The sequence below is a fragment of the Phaseolus vulgaris genome, chromosome 6, assembly GCF_051622355.1.
Source record: "Phaseolus vulgaris cultivar YP4 chromosome 6, ASM5162235v1, whole genome shotgun sequence".
Lineage (NCBI taxonomy): Eukaryota > Viridiplantae > Streptophyta > Magnoliopsida > Fabales > Fabaceae > Phaseolus > Phaseolus vulgaris.
Window position 1 is genome coordinate 12,867,118 of NC_143503.1, and position 21,682 is coordinate 12,888,799.

Consider the following 21,682-nt stretch of genomic DNA (forward strand, 5'->3'; position numbering starts at 1 on the left):
ACTTCTAGTGGCGTGATCATCCAACCTATCTTCCATCTTCATGAGCATTCTCTTCTCCTTCCTTTCTTCTTCTTCAATTGTTCATGTTGCCTTGTGTTTTTGAGTTGTCTAGCTTTCGGTTTTTCTATTTTCAGCACCTATATTCTGTTTTGTTTTTAATTCTGTTCGGTTCTTGTGTTTAGTAGCTTAATTCTGTTCGGTTAATCTAGTTTCTATTCCTTTGTTGATTCAATTTGACAATATTTGGTTCATCCAAATGAGTTTGGGATTTGGTACTTGTTATTGGTGAGTTCTTGATCTTAGAACCATGATCCAACTTCTAAGAAAGTGCCTCTACATTTTCCAGCTCAAGGTGATTCCTCAAAGTGTCAAGAATCTTGTTCTATGTGGCTATTGGAATCACATCATGTGGTGCCACAAAGTGGATGATGCATGCCACATTGCAAACCTCTTCTTCCAAGAAGTGGTTCGCTTGCATGGGATTCCTAGGTCTATAGTGTCCGATAGAGATCCTAAGTTCTTGAGTCACTTTTGGAAGACCTTGTGGGGCAAGCTTGGAACTAAGCTTTTATTTTCTACCACTTGCCACCCATAAACCGATGGTCAAACCGAGGTGGTAAATAGAACTTTGGGACAACTATTGAGATGCTTTATTTCGGGGAATCCTAGAGTGTGGGAGAATTTACTACCCCATGTTGAGTTTGCATATAACCGAGTAGTAAATTCTACCACCTCCCATTCTCCTTTTGAGGTGGTCTATGGGTTTAATCCCCTAACACCTCTTGATCTTCTTCCTATTCCCCTTCTTGACGATGTCTTGTGCAAAGATGGGGATGAAAAGGCTTCTTTTGTGAAAACTTTGCATAAAGACATCAAGAAGAGAATTGAGAAGAAGGTTGGCAAGTATGCTGAACTTGCCAATAAGAGGAGAAAAGCATTGTTGTTTGATGAGGGCGATTGGGTTTGGCTTCACTTGAGGAAGGATCGTTTTCCTACTCAAAGGAAGTCCAAACTAATGCCTCGAGGGGATGGACCTTTCCAAGTCCTCAAGAGGATTAATGACAATGCTTATGAGTTAGATATGCCTGATACATTCTTAGGTAGTCATACTTTTAATGTCAGCGATCTAACTCCTTTTTCTGTAGGTCTCCAGAATTCGTGGTCGAATTCTCTCCAACTCGGGGAGTATGATGGAGATCAAGCCCAAGAGAACATGGAGGCCACTCATCAAGCTCAAGAAGAGGTGGAGGCACAAATGGAGGACGCCCATGGAGGTCAAAGTCCACCTCAAAGGATTACAAGAAGCATGTTCAAAGCCTTGGGAGCAAGAGGACATTTATTTTCTCTTTTTGTAGTGTCTTTAGTTGAAGGTGCTTAGAGGGAAACCTTAGAAACCTCTTTTGTTATAGCATCTTTTAGGTTTTAAATAGGACCTTTAGGGGGGTGTATTAGTAGATAGGTGTAGGAGTAGAATAGGGGGTGCCAAAGTGAAGGAAGGGATCACACCTTCCTTGCTTAGGCAAATTAGCGCCGGTTCTAGTGGCTTTTGGAGGGAGTTTTTGAATTGTTTAGCTTTCATTTTTCAGCACCTTAGGCTATAAATAGAGGTGCCTTCCTTGTAAATTTCAGATTTGAATTTATCTAAAGAAACTATACTCAAAATTGGAGTGAGCATTTGGAGAGCTTTGAGCTTCTACTCTAGTCTTATCTTGAAGGACCATGGTTTCCTCAAGTGGCGGCTTCCACACTCATCTAGGAGCATCCATACTTCTAGTGGCGTGATCATCCAACCTATCTTCCATCTTCATGAGCATTCTCTTCTCCTTCCTTTCTTCTTCTTCAATTGTTCATGTTGCCTTGTGTTTTTGAGTTGTCTAGCTTTCGGTTTTTCTATTTTCAGCACCTATATTCTGTTTTGTTTTTAATTCTGTTCGGTTCTTGTGTTTAGTAGCTTAATTCTGTTCGGTTAATCTAGTTTCTATTCCTTTGTTGATTCAATTTGACAATATTTGGTTCATCCAAATGAGTTTGGGATTTGGTACTTGTTATTGGTGAGTTCTTGATCTTAGAACCATGATCCAACTTCTAAGAAAGTGCCTCTACATTTTCCAGCTCAAGGTGATTCCTCAAAGTGTCAAGAATCTTGTTCTATGTGGCTATTGGAATCACATCAAGAAGAGTGTTCCTTCCCACAAGGTCATTCAACAAGACCAAAGATTTAAAAATACCTTTGAAAATATGTGTCTTGCTGAACAACCTCAAAGCCTTACCTTTTGTAAAGGAACACTTGCAAGCCTAAGTGAAAAAGAAGAGTCTTTAAAAGAAGCTTGCATAGATAAAAATGAAATAGATTATTTCTCATATGTGCTAGGATATCACCAAGTGAATGTCAAGTTTTTTATAAGCATCTACAAAAACAAATTTTTATGTGAAGTAGGGCCTAAAGAAACTTGTCATGTCTTATTGAGACAACCATTGCAAAGTGTACAAATCCTTATAAACAATGGTTGTCACAACGAGACTATCCTTACACATAAGAGAAAGAGTCTTCATGAAGGAGAACTCATGGGACAAATTAGAGTTGATAAAACTCTAGAGCTTTTAAAAGGAAAACTTTTGTCCCCCATGAGAAAAGAAGTTCAAAGACATTACCTTAGGTACAATTCTTGTTTTCAAAATACACCCAAGGCAATGTCTCATGAACTTTATACTCCTTCACCTTTTGCAAATGATCCTTGGGAAGATATAAATTTCATATTAAAACTCCCTAGGACAACAAAAGGTTGTGATTCAATCTTCATGGAAGTGGATAAACTCTTCTTAAGAAAAGTGACAAGCCTCCATGATTTATTTTCAAAAATAAGGGATAGAGCTCCACAATTTGAAAACATAGCTCTCCCTTCTATGCTTCACGAAATCATGAGGGACACCCACAATTCTTGGGATAAGAATCCTTTTCCTTTTATGCATGCATACAATGGAGTAGTCCACAAGATTACTCATATCTCTCCATTTGAAGTTGTATGTGAACATAGTCCTCTTGCCTTTTTAAAGTTGTCACCATTTCCTAAAGGGATTATGCCTAAGGAAAAAGTAACTACTTTTGGAAATTTTAGAAAACATAAGAGGATTAGAGGGCACCTACAACCATCAAAAGGGAAGCATTGTGAGAAGTTGACCAAAACAAGAGAAAAACAAAGATGGCAACTTCACACAATTAATTGTTCTCCAAATACTCACTCTAACTCCTTTGCTTTGTTTCAAGATTCTCATAGGTTGATATTTGATCCGGGAGGACACACCTTGACGAAGCAAGAGGCTGCTATCCGAGATCAAGTTAGCAAATCTGAGGATAGATCTTTTCCCGAAGGAGGAGATGATGGACACCATCCAGCCACAACAATCCCCCTCAAAAGCAAAAGCTTTGGATTTGAGGACAAATCCTTTTCAAGAGGGAGGGGATGATGGAGGAGGGCCCAAGCTCACCACACGATGAAAGCCAAGCCTCCAAGACTAGACGGTCTAGCCTATGATGAGGAGCGTCTAGACTAAAAAAGGAGCGTCTAGCCCATGAAGAGGAGCGTCTAGGCCATGATGAGGAGCGGCTACATAAGGAGCGTCTAGGCCATGATGAGGATTCCTTCTAGACCGTCTAGCTTCACATACACATGGGTCAAAGCTACGGTTTTTGGGAAGAGAAGACCTTTGTAATTGTTACATAAAGGCCCATTAGGGGTGCTTAGTAATTAGAGTAGTGTAGAAAGCATATTTGTGTGAACATTCTAGAAGGACCATGGAGGGGGGTGAGCATAAAAACTAGACACACCCCTCCCCATGTGCTTATTTGTGCACCCATGTGCCATGTGCACCCATGTGCTTCACATTTACATTTCATTTGGCTAGCATTAGGGTTGCATTATGGTCCTCCTTAGCCTATAAAAGGAGGAGCCTACACCTTGTATTTTCAAGTTTATTTGAGTATTGTTATGCTGCCAATTTTGTGCACTAGCTTTACTTCTCCTAGAAATCTAGGCTATAAACTTCAATCCTTTCACCTTTCTCCCTTGAGCTGGCCAAACCTCTCAAACCCATACTCATCATGCACCTTCAAAGCCATCACAACTCCTAGGAGGGCTTTGTTTCACTCACCCATTGCTTCCGCATCACTTTCACTACTTTGATTCAAGAAGAACACATGAAAATGCCATCACTGCTGATATGATTCAGATGTTAAATCTGCAGGTATATCATTTCTAAATCTGTTTGTTCTGCTTTAACACCTGTTTTCTGTGTATATGGTTCTGTACAGTTTTGGTCATGGTCTTTCTTCAAAGCTGTGCAAAACAAAGGGAATTTGTCTCCATCAAACAGGGGGAGATTGTTGATGCTGGAGGAAGCTTCTTCCCTACCAAGACTTGATGTGTGTTTGATGAAGAAAATGGCTTGAGTGCTTTGAAGATTGTAATAGGTTTCTAGATTCATTTGTAATTAGGCTTGTAAGTGTGTATGATTGCCTTTTGCTGTGTAACCTATCCTAGATGCCTAACCAAGTCTAGATCAAGCACATGATGTGGTTAAATGGTTTTTGAAAAGCCTTTTAAAATGTTTTTAACAGTTTTAAAACAGTACACAAATAAATCTGTTTTATGGAGAAAGAATCTGTTTATTTCTTCTCTGTTAAAAAGGCTTTCGTTAAATGGTTTTTGAAAAGCTTTTTAAAATGGTTTTAACAGTTTTAAAACAGTACACAAATAAATCTGTTTTATGGAGAAAGAATCTGTTTATTTCTTCTTTGTTAAAAGGCTTTTCTAAATTTCTGTTAAGGCACCAAGGGAAAGCTCAGTTCGTTATTTCAGTTAAGTTGAGCTGGCTTGTGTGTTATACTTTAATCTGTTTTACTGTGAAAGAACAGGTTTATTCTTTGGTCTGCTGAAAGGTTTTTCACAAGTTAGTTAGGGCACCAAAGGTACCACTCAGACAGTTATTTCTGTTAAGCTGAGTTGGCAGTTTTCACAAAATAAATCTGTTAAGTTCAAAACTGAATCTGTTGTTTTCTTAACTGCTTTTCAACTGTTTTTTGAAAAGAAGTTAGAAACTGTTTTCTATATAAAGAAAAGTCTCTCTCACATGAATCAGAGCTGAGGAATTACGCTTTTGACAGAGATCAAACAACTTCCATGTGAGAAGAAGGATTGAAAGAGTTTTTGAAAGGTTTTTCCAAAGAGATTTTTAAGTGTGCTTGTTCTAGGAAACCTTGAATCTTGGTGAAGGTGCTGGTGCAGTTCTGCAGCAAATTGAACTACTGGTTTTGAGTTCTTGCATCTTCTTTTCAGGTGTAATCTTTCCTTTATTCTGTTTTGTAAAGGTGTAAGTGTTAGTCACTCTTTGATAGGGTTTCTTGGAGTGCAAGGTTTGCTGAAATAGGGTTTTTCAGCATTGTGTGTGTTGTTCTTGTAGTGTTCAAGAACTGCTGGTTTTGTAAGTGATTGGTACTGTTTTTAGTGAATTCCACCTTGGGGTAAGGTGTGACTGGATGTAGCTCTGTATGAGTGAACCAGTATAAAAACGTGTGTATCTTGTATTCTCATCCCTGCACTCTTTTCTGGTTTTTGCTTAATTCTGTCAAGAACTAAATCTGTTCTTTTGAAATTGAATCTGTTAATTCTGGGTTAAGTGAAAACCGTTCTTCCTGATTTGTTAAAGTTTTCTGATCATAAACAAGGTTGCATCATACAATGGTTTAAGTGAATTGTGAACAAACTGACCATTCATTAAAACCTAGGAAAGGATCATACTTCTTGAAATATTGTGTTGTGTAATTTTTGGTTGATTTCTAAGCATAGTTGTATCCTTCATCCTCACAATATTAAGCTGATCTGGTTCTGTCATAATTCTCTGTTGATCACAATTTTACATTGAACAAAATTCAAATTGTGCCAAGACTGCTCTGAAGAATCAATCTGTTTCATGTAAAAACAATCTGTTCTTTTTGCCTCTGGAATACTGAAAAATTGTGTGTTCTTGCGAAAATTTTATAAGCTCAATTCACCCCTCCCCTCTTGAACTTAGACACTAATAGACCCAACAACCTCTTCTCAAGGTTTTTTACCTTGGCGACATCTGCTTTGATCAACGCCTCCAGGTCAGCCAATTTGACGCGATAAGGGACCAGCTTGCTCTCCAGCTCGATCTTCTCTTGAGCTAAGAGCTGCACCTTATGGCGTAGATCGGTGGCCTCCTTGCGTGCCGCCCGGAGCTCGGTGCTCGTAGCATCCTCCACTCGGGAGTGATCGGTCTCGGCGAGCATGAGATTACAGGATAACTTCTCCGCCTCAATCCTTATTGTGCGATTCTCCTCTTGGAGCACGGAGATGTCATCCTGGAGCTTCTTGCTGGAACTCTCCACAGCTTTGAATATGATGGAAGGGAAATCCTCCGCCATCATCTTCAGTTTTGCTGAGAAGGGTTCCCACACCCTTTTGACCTCAAGAGAGAGGCTTGCTCGTGGAGGCACCGGGGGAGCTTGCTGTTGGTTCTCGCCACCACCTTCTTGAGTTGGTTGTTGAATGGGTGCTTCTTGGCGTGGTGGCGACGTCGGGGATTCGGTGATGATGATAGGTGAGTTGTGAGCACCTTCATCCCCGACTGGTGCAGCATTTGCGGTTAAGGCGTTTGAAGGAGGACCCCCTCCAGCTGATACATAGGGCGTGGAGGCGCTCGGGGGGTTCTCCATAAAGTTGGGCTCGGTAGCCTCAACCACAAGAAGTGCAGCCGCCAGAGGAACTGCTTGGACTGGTGATGCGGGAACTGGGGGAGGAAGCAGTGTTGGAGGTGGTGCTGGCGTGGAAGGTGGTGTTGATGTTGGAAGAGGAGGTGGAGCAGGTGGTGAAGAAGGCGCCACCCTCTTCCTCTTAGTGATGAGGCCATCCTCAGTCGCCTCATCGTCTTCTTCTTCGTCCTCATGAACCACTTGAGGAGTTTTCCTCTTTGGTTTCCTGAGGACGAGTTTTTTACGCTGTTGGGCGGGCTGGGCCTCGGAAGGAGCTGGGCCTTTGGGGGGCGATCTCCCCTGGGCAGCGGCGATCTCCACCACTGAATTTGGCACGGTTTGGGAACCCGACGCCAACCCATGGGCTCGGGCGAGCGCCCTCAACTCAGCCAGTTTTCCCTTGCCCAACATACGATCTGCATAATGCAAAGGTACATGGGTCAGCTCAGAGAGAAAGATAAACACATAAGTCAGTATGCAAGAAAAGCAGATAAGTGGTGCAGAATATAAAACCAAAGTCTTGTGCACAACAGACAAGACGCCCAGCAGCAGTTAACAGAGGAATAGCACAGGGCAAAGACTTAAACGTTGAAAGCACTAACCTATGCGAGCCTCGAGTTGATCTTCGAAGAACTCGAAGGAGATGAGCGCAGTGGTAAGGAAAGTGATGTTGATGTCTGCCACGCTCTTCCAAAAGAGGCACAGATCTTTGTCCAAGGCTCCCATGTTGTCGGGGCTCCTTGGCCTCCTGAAGCTCCCCTTGGATTCTTTATTTCCCTTGTTTACCCAAGGGAAAGCCGTCGAGCAGCGAGGCGTCCTTGTCGTTTGGGCGCACTTGGACAAACTTGCCTTTCCAATCCTTGTAGGATTGCTGGAAGATAGAGAAGATCGACCTCCCAGCAATCCCGTTCAGACTCACCCAGAGGCGATCTCCTGGATGCTTAGCTTCAAATAGGAAGAGGAAAACGTCCACTGACGCTGGCAGTCCCAGATGTGCGCACATGATTTGAAACGCCCGCACGAATGCCCAGCTGTTGGGATGGAGCTGGGCGGCGGCAATGTCAAGCTCGGTGAGTAGCTCCCTTTCGAAACGAGTGAAGGGAAACCTAAGTTTCACCTTCTTGAATAAGGTGGTGTATATGAAGCAAAACAGCTCGCCGTTATTCCCTTTTTCGTCTGCGCAAACTGGCACATCGGGGGGGCAAGGTAGCACCATCATCTTGTCGTCGTGCTCCTTGTGGAACGACAGGTGGGGCTCGTCCCCTTTCTTCAATCGAAGAACTGTTCCAGCAGAGTTTACTGAGGAAGTTTCCTTCAGCAAAGTCGGGGTGGCCCATGGGTATAGCTTTTTGAAGTCTGGGGAAGGAATGGGGGCTCCTCCGGCGACCGGTGGAGTAGCCTGAGCCAGGTCAGGGCGAGAGGTTGCAGGCCTCTCAGCCTGGGAAGAAGAAGCACCAGGTGCTCGTGGCGGGTTATGATGTGATTCCAATAGCCATATAGAGAAAGGTTCTTGACCTTCTTAGGAATCACCTTGACTTGGACATTATAGAGGCACTTTTCTTAGAGTTGGATCATTGTTCTAAGACAAGAACTCACCAAAAACTAGTACCAAATCCCAAACTCATTTGGATGAACCAATTTTAGTCAAATTGAACCGAACAAAAGAGTAAGAAAAGCAAAGGAACAAGATGAATGGACTGAAATATAAAACTGCCGAACCAAAACTCATAAAAAACAGCAAGAACACCAAACCAAAACTCAAGAACACAAGCTAACAAAAACAATAGAAAGAGAAGAAAGGAAGGAGAAGAGAGTGCTCATGAAGATGGAAGAATGTTGGATGATCTCGCCACTAGAAGTGTGGAATGCTCCTAGATGAGAGTGATGCCGCCACTTGAGGACTCCAATGATCCATCAAGATAAGACTAGAGAAGAAGGGTCAAAGCTCTCCAAAGTTCACTCAAAATTTGAGTAGAGTTTTCTTAGATTAATTCCAATCTGAATTTTACAAAGGAAGCACCTCTATTTATAGCCTAAGGTGCTGAAAAATAGGTGGGAAATTTCAAATAAACTCATTTGAAATTCCCACCAAAAACAAGTCACATGGGAGGTGTGACCTTTTTCTACTATGACACCTCCCAAAAACTATACCTACACCACTCTCCTAAGTCACATGGACAATGTGACTTTATTTTACATTTTCACACACCTTTATTTAATAACCACACCTCCTAAAACTATACAAGAGTATTTCAAAGCTTGGCCTTGCCCCTCATGGGATGGACTTGGGCTCTTTGGGCTTTGGCCTTCTTGGGCTTGGGCTTGGGCTTGGGCTTTGGGCTTGGGCCTCATCTTTATTTTATGTCTTCTTTTAATTTTGAGAAGACTAGAAGGAAGAACTTCAAATGTGAGGGTGGATGTCCTCTTCCTCCATTAATAAAAGCCTCCTTTATTTGATTCTCATCATACTCCTCGAGTTGGAGAGAATTCGTCCACGAATTCTGAATCCCTGCATATAACAAAGTAAGTTTAGTTTTACAATTAAAAGTGGAAGAAAAATGTAAACATGACTTAGCATTTGTAAATAATGGGATTTCAGAAAAGGAGGTTCTATAAATCAACCAAGTTGGAAAAATTTGTTTGGGAATGATGTGATGTTTTGGAAAAAGACCTCTTAAATGGTGACAACCATTAGAAGGTATGAACAAATCATCCCTAACATTTTTTAACCAAGATGGTGGTGAAATAGGAACCTTGGGTAATGAAAAAGATAAGGAAGGAAAACACCTTGGAGGTGAAAGGATAAGACCCATGTCAACTTGGCCTTCTTTGTCTTTTTCTTGTTTACTTGTGGTAGGTGGGTGAGTTAGGTCTTGTTTTACCTTGTTGATCTTTAAGATTTGCTTTTGTGGACAATGAAGAGCTATGTGCCCAAAACCTAAACATTTAAAACATTTGATATTTGAAGTTTTGGTAGGTGACTTAGGAGTAGAAAGATTTGTAGTAGAAACTTTGTTTGGAAACATGGTTTGTTTGGAAAAATTGGAAGGAGAAATTTTGTTTGCATCCTTCCTAGAAGAGTTGTAGAAATCATCATCATGAGTATTTTTGAAAGTTTTGTTCAAAAGATATGATTCTACCTTGATGGCTTTGCGAAACACGCTCTTTAAAGAAGAATATTCTTTTAATTCTACAAAATCTCTAATATCTCTTTTCAAACCACGTACAAACCATTTAATCTTTGACTCTTCATTAGCATGCATATTCATTTTAGTCAAAGTTGTTTCAAAATCTTTAAAGTATTCATCTACCATCCTATGTCCTTGAGGAAGCCTTTGGAACTTCAACAAGTGTTCCTTCCTAGAAGGAGGAACAAACCTCGCGCGCATACACTCTTTCAAAGCATTCCAAGAAACCACGGGAGGTTTCTTGCGATATCTAATGTCCATTACAATTTTATGCCACCATTCTTTGGCATAGCCCAAAAAGGATAAAGAAACTAATCTAAGTTTTTGGTCATCTTGGACCTTATACACATGAAAATAATGGTCAACCTTAGTCTCCCATTCTAAATACACATTAGGATCACTATCACCATTAAAACTAGGGACTTTTTTACAAGCAATGTTGAACACTTGGTGATATCTTTGGTCACGGTTATAGCTCTCTTCATGAGAATGATGGTGATGCCTCCTTCTTCTATGTTCTTCTTCACCAAGGACTGAAGCTTTGGAAGGAGAATGCTGTTTGTAAGATGCACCACTTGAATAGCCAGCCATTTTGCAAATAAAAAACAGCAAACACACAAAAACAGCAAACAAGTTAAGAAACAAAATTAGCAAAAACAGTGAGCTTGGCAATGAAACTGCCGAAGTGAAATGAGGCTGAAAAAAGAGATCACTCTCAAAGAAATAATGTTCTTGCACCAATCTGATCTTGAGGCCTTGGAATCCTCAAATGAAATATGTCAAAGCAAGCACACCAATCTCAAAAGCAACCACCACAAAACCAATGAAACAATAAAGACAAACAAGAAAAGGTACAAGCAAGGAAAGGTAATTGCAAAAGGAAAACTATGTGTAAGACAAACTCAAAGAGTAAGAATGAAAGAAAAGCAAGAAAATAAAGAACTCAATGAGAAAGTAGGCACACAAAAGAATACTTAAGGAAAAGCACTAGAGTAGATGAAGAAAACAAAAAAAATTAGCTACTGGAAATTTTTTTTTTTAAAATGCAAACTGTGCTTGATATTCACCGATTTAAATGGAATGATGTAGAGCGAACTGGATTATGAAATTTAAACCACAGAAACTTCAAGATGTTAACTCAAAAATGGCACTGGAATCAATTAAAAACAGTAAGCCAATTGAGAGAAATAAAGTTTTCAAAATCGCTGCCAGATTACCGTATTTTTTTCGGCAGAAATGTACACTTTTTTTTATTTTATTTATCATTTTTTGTGTACTTCGTATTTTTGAATGATTCTTTTTTCTATTCTTTTCTAACACTTTGAATATTTCAAATCCAGAATTTCAGAATTTTCCAGTAAGTAAATCAATTGCAATAAGGAAAAACAGTAAGCACTTTTTTCAGAAACAGAGGAATCCTAATAGGAATAAAAAACAGGATGATGAACTAGCAAAGACATAATAGAAAATGATGTATTGGAACTTGTATAGGTCTAGAATACAAGTATGAACTCAATTCTAAAAAGAAAATGCACAAAGGATCAACATCAATTCAGAAAATTATATGACACCAAAGCAAGAAACAATCAAAGCAATAAAAGTACTACTAGAAGTAATGACAAATATGGAATAACATGACTAAGACAAAACTTGACATGATTACAAAATTAAAAGACACATCACAAATTTTAACAACAAGTGAAAGGAAGCTTAAGGTAAACTCTAGGAAGGATAATGCCATTCCAAAAGAGCAACCATACTCATAAGAATTATGAGTGCCATAAACCTTTTCAAGCACTTGGTGTAAAAGAAAAACAGCAAGAATACTCAATTAAAATTCTAAAACAGAAACTTAAATTGCAAGAAATTAAAAGAGTTCTTGAAATAAAGTGCACACAACTCAACAATTAAACAAGAATGAACCTAAGACTCATGATACCACATGATGTGATTCCAATAGCCATATAGAGAAAGGTTCTTGACCTTCTTAGGAATCACCTTGACTTGGACATTATAGAGGCACTTTTCTTAGAGTTGGATCATTGTTCTAAGACAAGAACTCACCAAAAACTAGTACCAAATCCCAAACTCATTTGGATGAACCAATTTTAGTCAAATTGAACCGAACAAAAGAGTAAGAAAAGCAAAGGAACAAGATGAATGGACTGAAATATAAAACTGCCGAACCAAAACTCATAAAAAACAGCAAGAACACCAAACCAAAACTCAAGAACACAAGCTAACAAAAACAATAGAAAGAGAAGAAAGGAAGGAGAAGAGAGTGCTCATGAAGATGGAAGAATGTTGGATGATCTCGCCACTAGAAGTGTGGAATGCTCCTAGATGAGAGTGATGCCGCCACTTGAGGACTCCAATGATCCATCAAGATAAGACTAGAGAAGAAGGGTCAAAGCTCTCCAAAGTTCACTCAAAATTTGAGTAGAGTTTTCTTAGATTAATTCCAATCTGAATTTTACAAAGGAAGCACCTCTATTTATAGCCTAAGGTGCTGAAAAATAGGTGGGAAATTTCAAATAAACTCATTTGAAATTCCCACCAAAAACAAGTCACATGGGAGGTGTGACCTTTTTCTACTATGACACCTCCCAAAAACTATACCTACACCACTCTCCTAAGTCACATGGACAATGTGACTTTATTTTACATTTTCACACACCTTTATTTAATAACCACACCTCCTAAAACTATACAAGAGTATTTCAAAGCTTGGCCTTGCCCCTCATGGGATGGACTTGGGCTCTTTGGGCTTTGGCCTTCTTGGGCTTGGGCTTGGGCTTGGGCTTTGGGCTTGGGCCTCATCTTTATTTTATGTCTTCTTTTAATTTTGAGAAGACTAGAAGGAAGAACTTCAAATGTGAGGGTGGATGTCCTCTTCCTCCATTAATAAAAGCCTCCTTTATTTGATTCTCATCAGGTTATGTGCTTGAGACGGAGGGTTACGTGACGAGGGAGGAGGATTCGCGGTGGTCTTTGTTCGAGCCATCGCGGAAACTGCAAAGGAGAAAGAAATGGAAAGGTGAGCAGGGTTCGCAGAGGCTGACTCGATCGTGAAAGAAGGGTGAAAAACGAACGAACGAAGGTTCGTTGTAACGAAGACGAAGCCCTAAGTTACGAGAAGGGAGAAATAGAAGAAACAGCCCACAGCGTATGCACCAGACAGTTAATGGATGATGCGAATCGGTTAAAATGCAGGAAAAATCAGCAGAAGAAGTAAAGGGAGTACCTTTTTATGATCGGAAGAACGATGAAGGAGGTTGAGGATTCAGGAGGTTGAAGAGCGTCGTGAGTTTTCGCAGAAGAAGCTTGAAGCGTTTGAGAAAGCAAAGAAGTGATGGAACAGTAGAAGTGAAATGGGTTTAAGGGTTTTTCAAATGGGTTTTGGAAGCGCAAACGACAATTAAAGGTAACCGTTGATGAGGCCACGTGTCGAGCGATTAGAAGAATGTTTGGTGGAGCGTCAGGAAAGCAGAAAGTACAAACGTTTGGAATTCCGCGCCAGCGCCACGTAGATCGGTAATGACGTGACTCCTTCAGTCTTTTCGCTGGACAAAGTCTTCGCTTAAGACTGGGGGGCTTGTGTACCGCCCTGGTAGTCGGGAGTAATGACGTGGCGTCGAGCTATTATGTAGGCGTGTTGGATGGGACACCTAGTGGGCAGAAGGGAAGGAGGTCGGGGGGTTTGCGTAGTCGCCAGTTATTAAGTTGGCGTGCTCCGATCTCCACCATACCTAAACCGGCGGTCACCAAGTTGAAGATGAAGTCGCCAGATGTCAATCCAGGCGACCAAGTGATCAGAGATCGCCGAAACAAGGACATCGCCGAAGATGAAGGCAGATGGTCATTTCCCAGTTGGCCAGAGGATGAGCTTGGGAGATAGCCAACTTACACGATGAAGCAGGTAGTACAGATCATGAAGGCGACCGACGAGACCACAGGGAAGGTGTGTACGAAGGCACCCGAACTCGCCATCCAGAAGAGATCGCGCTCTAAGGCATCTATGCATTGAGTATACCATGCATAAGTAACTTAGCCAAAGAAGAGTCAGAAGTAGCGCCCAAGTCAAGGATGCTCCAGATGAAGGCACGTGTACAGCTGGATGCGAGCCACGTGTCTAGATGTGTAACTGCCAGGAGAGAGAAAGTGCCCAGGTATATAAGAGTTCTCAACGAACTTCTGAGGTACGCACGTTCAGACTGTTTCTTTACGCTTGTGAGTCTTGAGTATACTGAGAGAGAACTGGTCACGGTTCCTTAGAGTTCTTGAGTCTTACTCTTGAGTAATTGGTGGTTCAGTCACTGACTTGGGCGTTGAAGCGCGATCGGCCGCAGCGGCGCCATTTCGTCTTTTGCAGGTTCTTGAGGTGGATCGCGGTGAAGGACGGAGGCAAACACGGCGCATACGTCGATCCAAGTTTGACGAGGCAAAGCTCCAGCGTTTTGGTCAACAGGCAGGATCAGAAACTAATTTAGAAATCAATTTTTTTTTAGTTTATAAAATAGTTTATAATTTAGTTACTATTAATTGTAACTAATTATTTTGTAAGTTAGATTAAGATAAAATGTTTATTTCAAACTATAATATGAAAAGTTTGATGTTGGCCATATATACTGTGCCACAATACAAATCTTCTTGCACACTATAAATAAATGTGAGAAAGGAAAACTAATACTAAAACTAAAACGCATCAATTTATTTTATCAATAATAAATAAATAGAATTAAATGAGACATTTTAGAAGTGTATCAAACTTATTTCAGCCACATGGCACCCCTTGCTCTTCATTCATAATTTCAAAATCTTCTGTTTTCAAAATTTTGATAGACGTGTTTGATTTTTACTTAAGTTCATCAATTGATACATCTTCTTGATTTGAAAAGTAGATTTTATTATTGGAATAACTAATTCAACTTACAACAAAAGGACTAGTGATTTTAATATGGCTCCCCTGCCTCTGCATGTTGGCTGGTGCTTATGCTGTTACAGGTACATAATTAATTTTTTTCATCTCTATCGTAATTATACTAGACACCAACATTCTCCAGTTACTGGTTTTCTCTCCTTTTTCTTGAATCTAAGCTGATGTGGATTTTCAACTTCATATGATTGAATTTTCATGTACTAAAAGTTGAGGCATATATATTTATATATTCTTTTCAGCCCTTCTTGTTCATGTAAGTTGACTTGCTCGCCTGTTGTCTCTGGTAACAAACTCTAACTTCGTCTGTCTCTTCAGGAATTTGTCCTATCTCTTGTACCTTTGGAACGTAGCTCCGTTGAAACAGAGGGGGTCATACCTGTTGATTGCGCTCTGATGATCAAGTCAGTAAGGACTTACTTAAATTAAAAGAGTATTCAGTTTCAGTCTCAGAAACAACGTACATTTACCTGGGGTCTCAAACTCCTTTTATAACTTATCTCTTGTAACAACTTTTTCTCATGAGAATCTAATCTCAACTGAAAGTAACTCAACAGAAAAACATTATGTTTATGAGCACCTTCTCTCAAGGTGCTGCAACAACAAAAAAACCTTATCTCTAAGGACTGCATAAAATAATATCAAAACAACCACCTGCCAGTAGGACACCAACTTATGCGCCAACATCAGGGGAATACTCTACTTACGTGGGCACTTTACTTAGATTGAGATTTTTTAGCAATTATATGGTGAGAACCCAAAGAAGATCCTCACTGAACACGAACTTAACCAAGTGGTTAAGTAAGTGTGAAGGTTCACTTCTAGAGGGTAAAGGAAAAATACAAGAATTTGGTGATTGATGATGAAGGATAAATTGTAAGAGAGTATGGAAGGAAAAACAAGAACATAATGAAAACCGAATTGACAAAGGATGAAAATAAGAAAATAAGAACACAAAGATAAATAGAATAATGGAAAGAATGGAAGAGATGAAGGAAAGGAAAAGCTTATGTGATGGAACGGAGGTGGATCACGCCACTTGGAGTGTGGTTTTCCTCCAAGATAAGTGTTGATGGTTGCCACTTGAGAGCTCTCAATCATTCAAGATGAGACCTAATGCAAAGAGAAACCAAGCCTCACTAACACCTCACACAAATTGTGCAGAGTAACTTTTCTATTCAAATTCAACCTGAAAATACATGGAGTAAGGCACCCTATTTATAGGAATAAGTGCCTTGGTGGGCAAAAAGGGCAAGGGTAGGGTGATAAATGTGTGAGGGAGTTGCATTTAGGGTTTGACTAAGTCAAAACCGCACCCTAGGCTTGTTCTTCTAGAAACTAGGTCAAATTTCCTTCCTAAAGGGCTGGAAACAAGCTAAAATGATAGCTATGTTAGAATGTATGACTTTAAACTAGAGGGGGGTGAATGGTTTAAAGAGGGTTTTCACAAACTTTTAAGTCTAGAATGAAATTACTTCGAGAAAGCTTGAATCAAAATTCAGTTTGCCAAAAACACAAAGCAAATAAGCACAGCACTAGAAAAACAATCGGTTGTTTCGCAGAAATAATCAGTTGTTTATACCAGTTCACAAATATAAAATTGAAATTAAAGAGTTTAAGGATAGAGAGAATGCATACAGAGGTTTATACTAGTTCACTCTTAACCAAGAGCTACATCCAGTCTTCCCAGAAACCACTGGGGAATCCACTAAGCAATCAACCCTAGATTACTTACAACACAATCAAAGAAATGACATTGATCCCCTCAAGACACACACTTCCTTTGGCTCAGCACAACACCACTAAGAATGCTGATCTTGACAACCTCAAGAACACACAACACTTCTCAGCTATACACACAGATTTTCTTTCAAAGTACAAAGGATTACACTTGTTACAGAAAAGATCTGAAATCAATACAAGATGAAAATCCTATATCACACTCTCTTTGATCCAGCAATCTCTAACTCTTTCAAAAGCAAAATCAGTGAAAAACTCAAATATATTTTTCTTTGATTAAAACTTAGTTGTTTGTTACACAATCTTAACAAACTATTTATTGCTTTCAAATTCTGGTCAAAGCCTTTAAAATTGGAGCGCATTCAGTTATAAAATCATTTAATGCTTAGTCAAAGCACAAAACAGTTTTCTGTTATGGTTCCAAAACAAACAATCGGTTGTTTTCACGAATCAATCGGTTGTTTTGGTTTGACAGCAAGTCAACCATCAAAAACAGTTTTCAACCTTTCTATAAACACCTAAGTATAAAACAATTGGTTGTTTCGACAAAACAACAGGTTGTTTTTCACTTAGTTTGAAAAACACTTTTCAATTAAAAGGTTTGAGAATGCTTATGCTTTGGATTCAATCAAGAGTGGATTTACACATAAAATCTACCCCATATCCTATCTAAAGACAGCTCAGCAACAACAAGCACATCCAACCTTTCATCAACCTTCAAAGGGTTTGGATTCTTCAAAGCTTGAACACACTTGATTCAACAAGCTACACCCCCTATTATGCTATAGACACCTATTCTAGCCTATCTTGTAATTTTGGACCCTCGAAATGAGCTCAAATTATTTACATAAATTTTCTCTTGTGGAAAGACCAGAAGGAAGAACTTCTGATATTCTGGTTTATAGCTGGTTCTTCTTCTGTTGATGCTTTCTCGGGGTTTGTGGGGCCCGACTTTGTATACTGAGATGACTGACCTTTTTGTGAATTGCTTGATGTGTTCTTAGTCCTCTGCGAATTGTTGTGATTTGTATCAACGCGGAATGGATCAGTCCATTTTGGAGACAACTTATTCTCCATCTGATAGGGGTGAGCCTTTCGCATCACTAAGTTGGTTGCTCGGAACTACTGAGGCTTCAACTTGGTCTTTTGCTTCAACTACACCTTTCTCTTTAAAGCTTCAACATCGATGCGATCTTGTTTGCGCACTTCATCTAGGAGATCCATGTTCACCTTCCTCCCTCCATTAGACTCTTCGATCATGAAGTTCTACATCGAGGCGTGCTTTCTTGGATCTCTGCTGGTATCATGGCATCCGAACCATATACCAAACTGAAGGGCATCTCCTTGGTTGTTGACTAAGGAGTAGTGTGATAAGCCCAAAAAATTCGAGGAACCTCCTTTGAGCAAGACTCTGTTGGCAGACTTGACCTGGCCATTTGTCTGAGGGTGCTTAATTTTCTTGCAAACTATTGTCAATATCATATCAATTCAAAATTGTATATATTCTTATATACTTAGTGAATGCTACTATTAGGATTTTAAATAACTGTTCCATGTGGGTTTGATATGCCTCCTTAGGGACAAATTATTATTTCTGACTCAGTACACCTGTCGTAAAAGAGTCATTAGTGAGTCAAGAGGACTACTTAAGTACCAAGGTTTTCCTAGTCAGAATTTACCTCAGATAGGGCTTACTAAAATAGTCTCAAGGACCCTTCAAAAGAATTTTTAAACACAAATGAGGTGTGTGCAATGCAAGAAGATGAAACCTAAAGACCAAAAGAAGGTCTACTAAAAAAGTTGGAAGACAATTTCATAGGAAATAAACAAATAAAATGAATAAAACAAAAATTAAAAGCAAAGGAATGAAGTGAAAACAACTAGACGAATCCTAAGTGAAAGGGCAATTGACACTCAGAGCCAATTGACACACTTCCACATTAGGAATCGGAATAAGCTATTACAATGTATTTAGTGGGATTTCTTTTGGAGCATTTCCTAAGGATTACACCAAAGTAAAAAAAAAATGCAAGATACACAAAGTTCTATGGCACTAAAATTCAAGGAAAAAGTAAACTATTGAAGGCTTTCATTGTGGAGTGTCTTTGCTTATCCAAAATTGTATGTATTATATGAAACTTTGTCAAACAATTACTTCTCTTTGTGTATTCTTCTTAGCCCTTGATAGAAGGCCAAAACCACAAGCTTCTAGGTTGCCTTGAATTAGAAGACTTTGATCTTCAATTTAGTCGTATGCACCGATTAACACTTCCAATAGGTCAGAAAGAAAAATCAAGAAAAAGCCAATTTGAAAAGTTATTACCACAAACCAAATTAAAGATGACAATACAGAAAGAATTCCAACAATTAGAAAAGCAACAATTAAAGGTGAACACAAATTATGCAAGCACACCAAACGGAACCTACCAAAGGTGCTAGATTGCATAAAGAAATTAAAAAGTAATTTCTAGAGTTTCTGAGTAGTGGCTAGTCAAAGATTTATAGAAATGTTTGTAGGTCGAATTTTGAGGCCAAATTTTTATGAACATAAGCCAACACAATTTGTGATTAAGGAAAAAAATTGGAAGCAAAATGGTAAAGATTTTCCAAAGAAACAAATACAAAACCGAAAGGAGTGATGCAACCAAGAGTGCAAGTATTGAGAGAAAAACAAAGGCACTAGTCAGCAAGCATGAAAACTTTATATCAATTTTTCTATCCTGTATTTGCGTCTCAAATTTTAACAACAATGCACTAAGACACTAAGGATCAAGTGTGCCAAATTTCGGGTCCAAGTAATGATTGAGCAAATTTCGAAAAATGCCAAACCGAGGACAATTACATTTAGCGGCCACCAAAGATTCAGCGAGAATACATGGACTTGTAAATTTTTCCAAACATTGTGTATTAGGAATTTGACTCTCAATTTTTTATCACAAGTGCATTAAACATATTCACACTGAGCATCTGGCTTTTATGATTTATAATTTTGTATAGAATTTTTTATGCACGTTTTTAACAAAATGATTCTAACATCATGAGGTTTATGTGTTTAAAATTTAACATAAAAAATGAACGTGAATTGAACGTAATAAATTTTGTAATCCAATTAACTTGCAATCTAGGTTTCAGGAAATAAGCCTAAGAAATTTCAATGAAATTTTGATCATAACATGCAAGACAAGTGGAGTTTATGATTATTACAGGACTTGTGATCTAAAACAAGTCAGAAACCAAAATCACACAAAACATAAAAAGAACCAAAGCTTATACAAAGTAAAAACACAAACACATTTCAGCAACAATTAGAGGAAATCTTTGAGACAATATCACAAACACTTGGAGAGCGTGAACGGATAACATGAGTTTATAACAAAATTGGATGCACATGACTTAGAACAGGACTAGGTCAAATTATAAAATCAAAATGAAATGCAATTAAACAAGTTTCACTAATTAATATTGGTAGAAAACGCAAGAAATAGGAAAACAACAACATTGCGTGCAAGAAGAAGCCTAAAACGTTATAGTCTGGAAAGGTTTAGGAGTTTTGATGATTTTGAACCGTTTAAAATGCTTCAAACACAACACAATTGTATAAATTAATTAAAAGTTGAAAAACAATCAAGAGCAACACATGTGATGAAGAACAATAGATGGAAATGAATTTTTTTTAAGAACTCTACTTGGAGATCGAGCTGAACCATAAGCTAGCTCTTGATACTACTTGATGGAGTTTGCTCCATACTTGGACGTGATTTGCACCGAGGAATGGTAGCAGAAGGTTTGGTTTGAAGTGGGAGTAGTTGCACGACAAATGTGAGGTTGCTTCACGTTGAAGCTACTTGAAGAAGAGATTTTTCTTCTCAACACTAGGCTAGGTAGTGAACTCTAGCCAGGATTAGAATGAGACTAAGGAGAGTTTGAATATGTATTTTGAAAGAGGTTCATTATTCAATATAAAAGTAGTATAGGACCTATAAATTATTTATAGCCAAAGAGGGAGTAGAACGTGCAAGGTAGCTTTCCTAACCCCAACTTGCATGGCAAGTTAGGGTTAGGGTTTGTAAGAGTCATCCTTCCCATCTTCTAACCCTAATTTGAATGATAAGTTAGGGTTTTTAGAGTTTGTAGAGGTTTGTGTTCATGTCTCTCGTCCCTAGGTTTAAAGTATGGTTTCTAGTCTACTCTTAACCCAAAATACAAGGTCAGAAAGGAAATTTCCTATTTCTACTTTTTACATTTTATAAAAGACTTAAGAGAAAGTATATATTCTTCTGTCTTTTGCTCTTAGCATTGAGTTGTAGTGTTGTCTTAGCATTGAGTTGTAGTGTTGACTTTGTCTAAGATTGATCTCCATCATATAACCTTTTGTACCATGACCTAAAGGTTTAGAGAGAAATAAAGGTTTTGCATCCAACTGGTTTAGCATTGAAGCGTTCATCCAGTTAGTGGATTTGATGTCCCTGTGTATTATTAAAGGATTGAGAAGTTTATGCCAATCCTTTTGTTCTGAGTTGGTACTTGATGGTGTGAAATCCAACAAATTTTATTACTACTCTATAGAAAATAATTTGAGTACAAACGGTGGCATAGTCATGTGGGTTGTCGCACCAAACCAAAGGCTGAATAACAGCCTCAACTGCTGCTGGGAAAATGGTGTTGTGAGTTTATTCCCAAAAATCAAAGTTGAAACAGTAGTCTAGTGAAAATGATAAAGATGACTTGGACTTTGAAGTTTATGAATCATGTATTTACATTTTTTTATAAAAAAATCATTAAATAAAAATTAATTTTAAATAAAAAATAACTAGTTATTATATTAATTAAACTAGATACTATTTTATAGACTATAAAGTAATTTTTATATTTATAAAATAGTTTTTAAATTATGATCTAATTAATTAATTGAAATATAATTAGTTACTACGATTTTAATTACTAATTTTATAATATAAATTAGTTCACAGTTAAAATCTTGATACTTAAAACTTTAATAATTAATTAAATATTAATTTATAAGTTTTATTAATAATAAAAACTATTTTA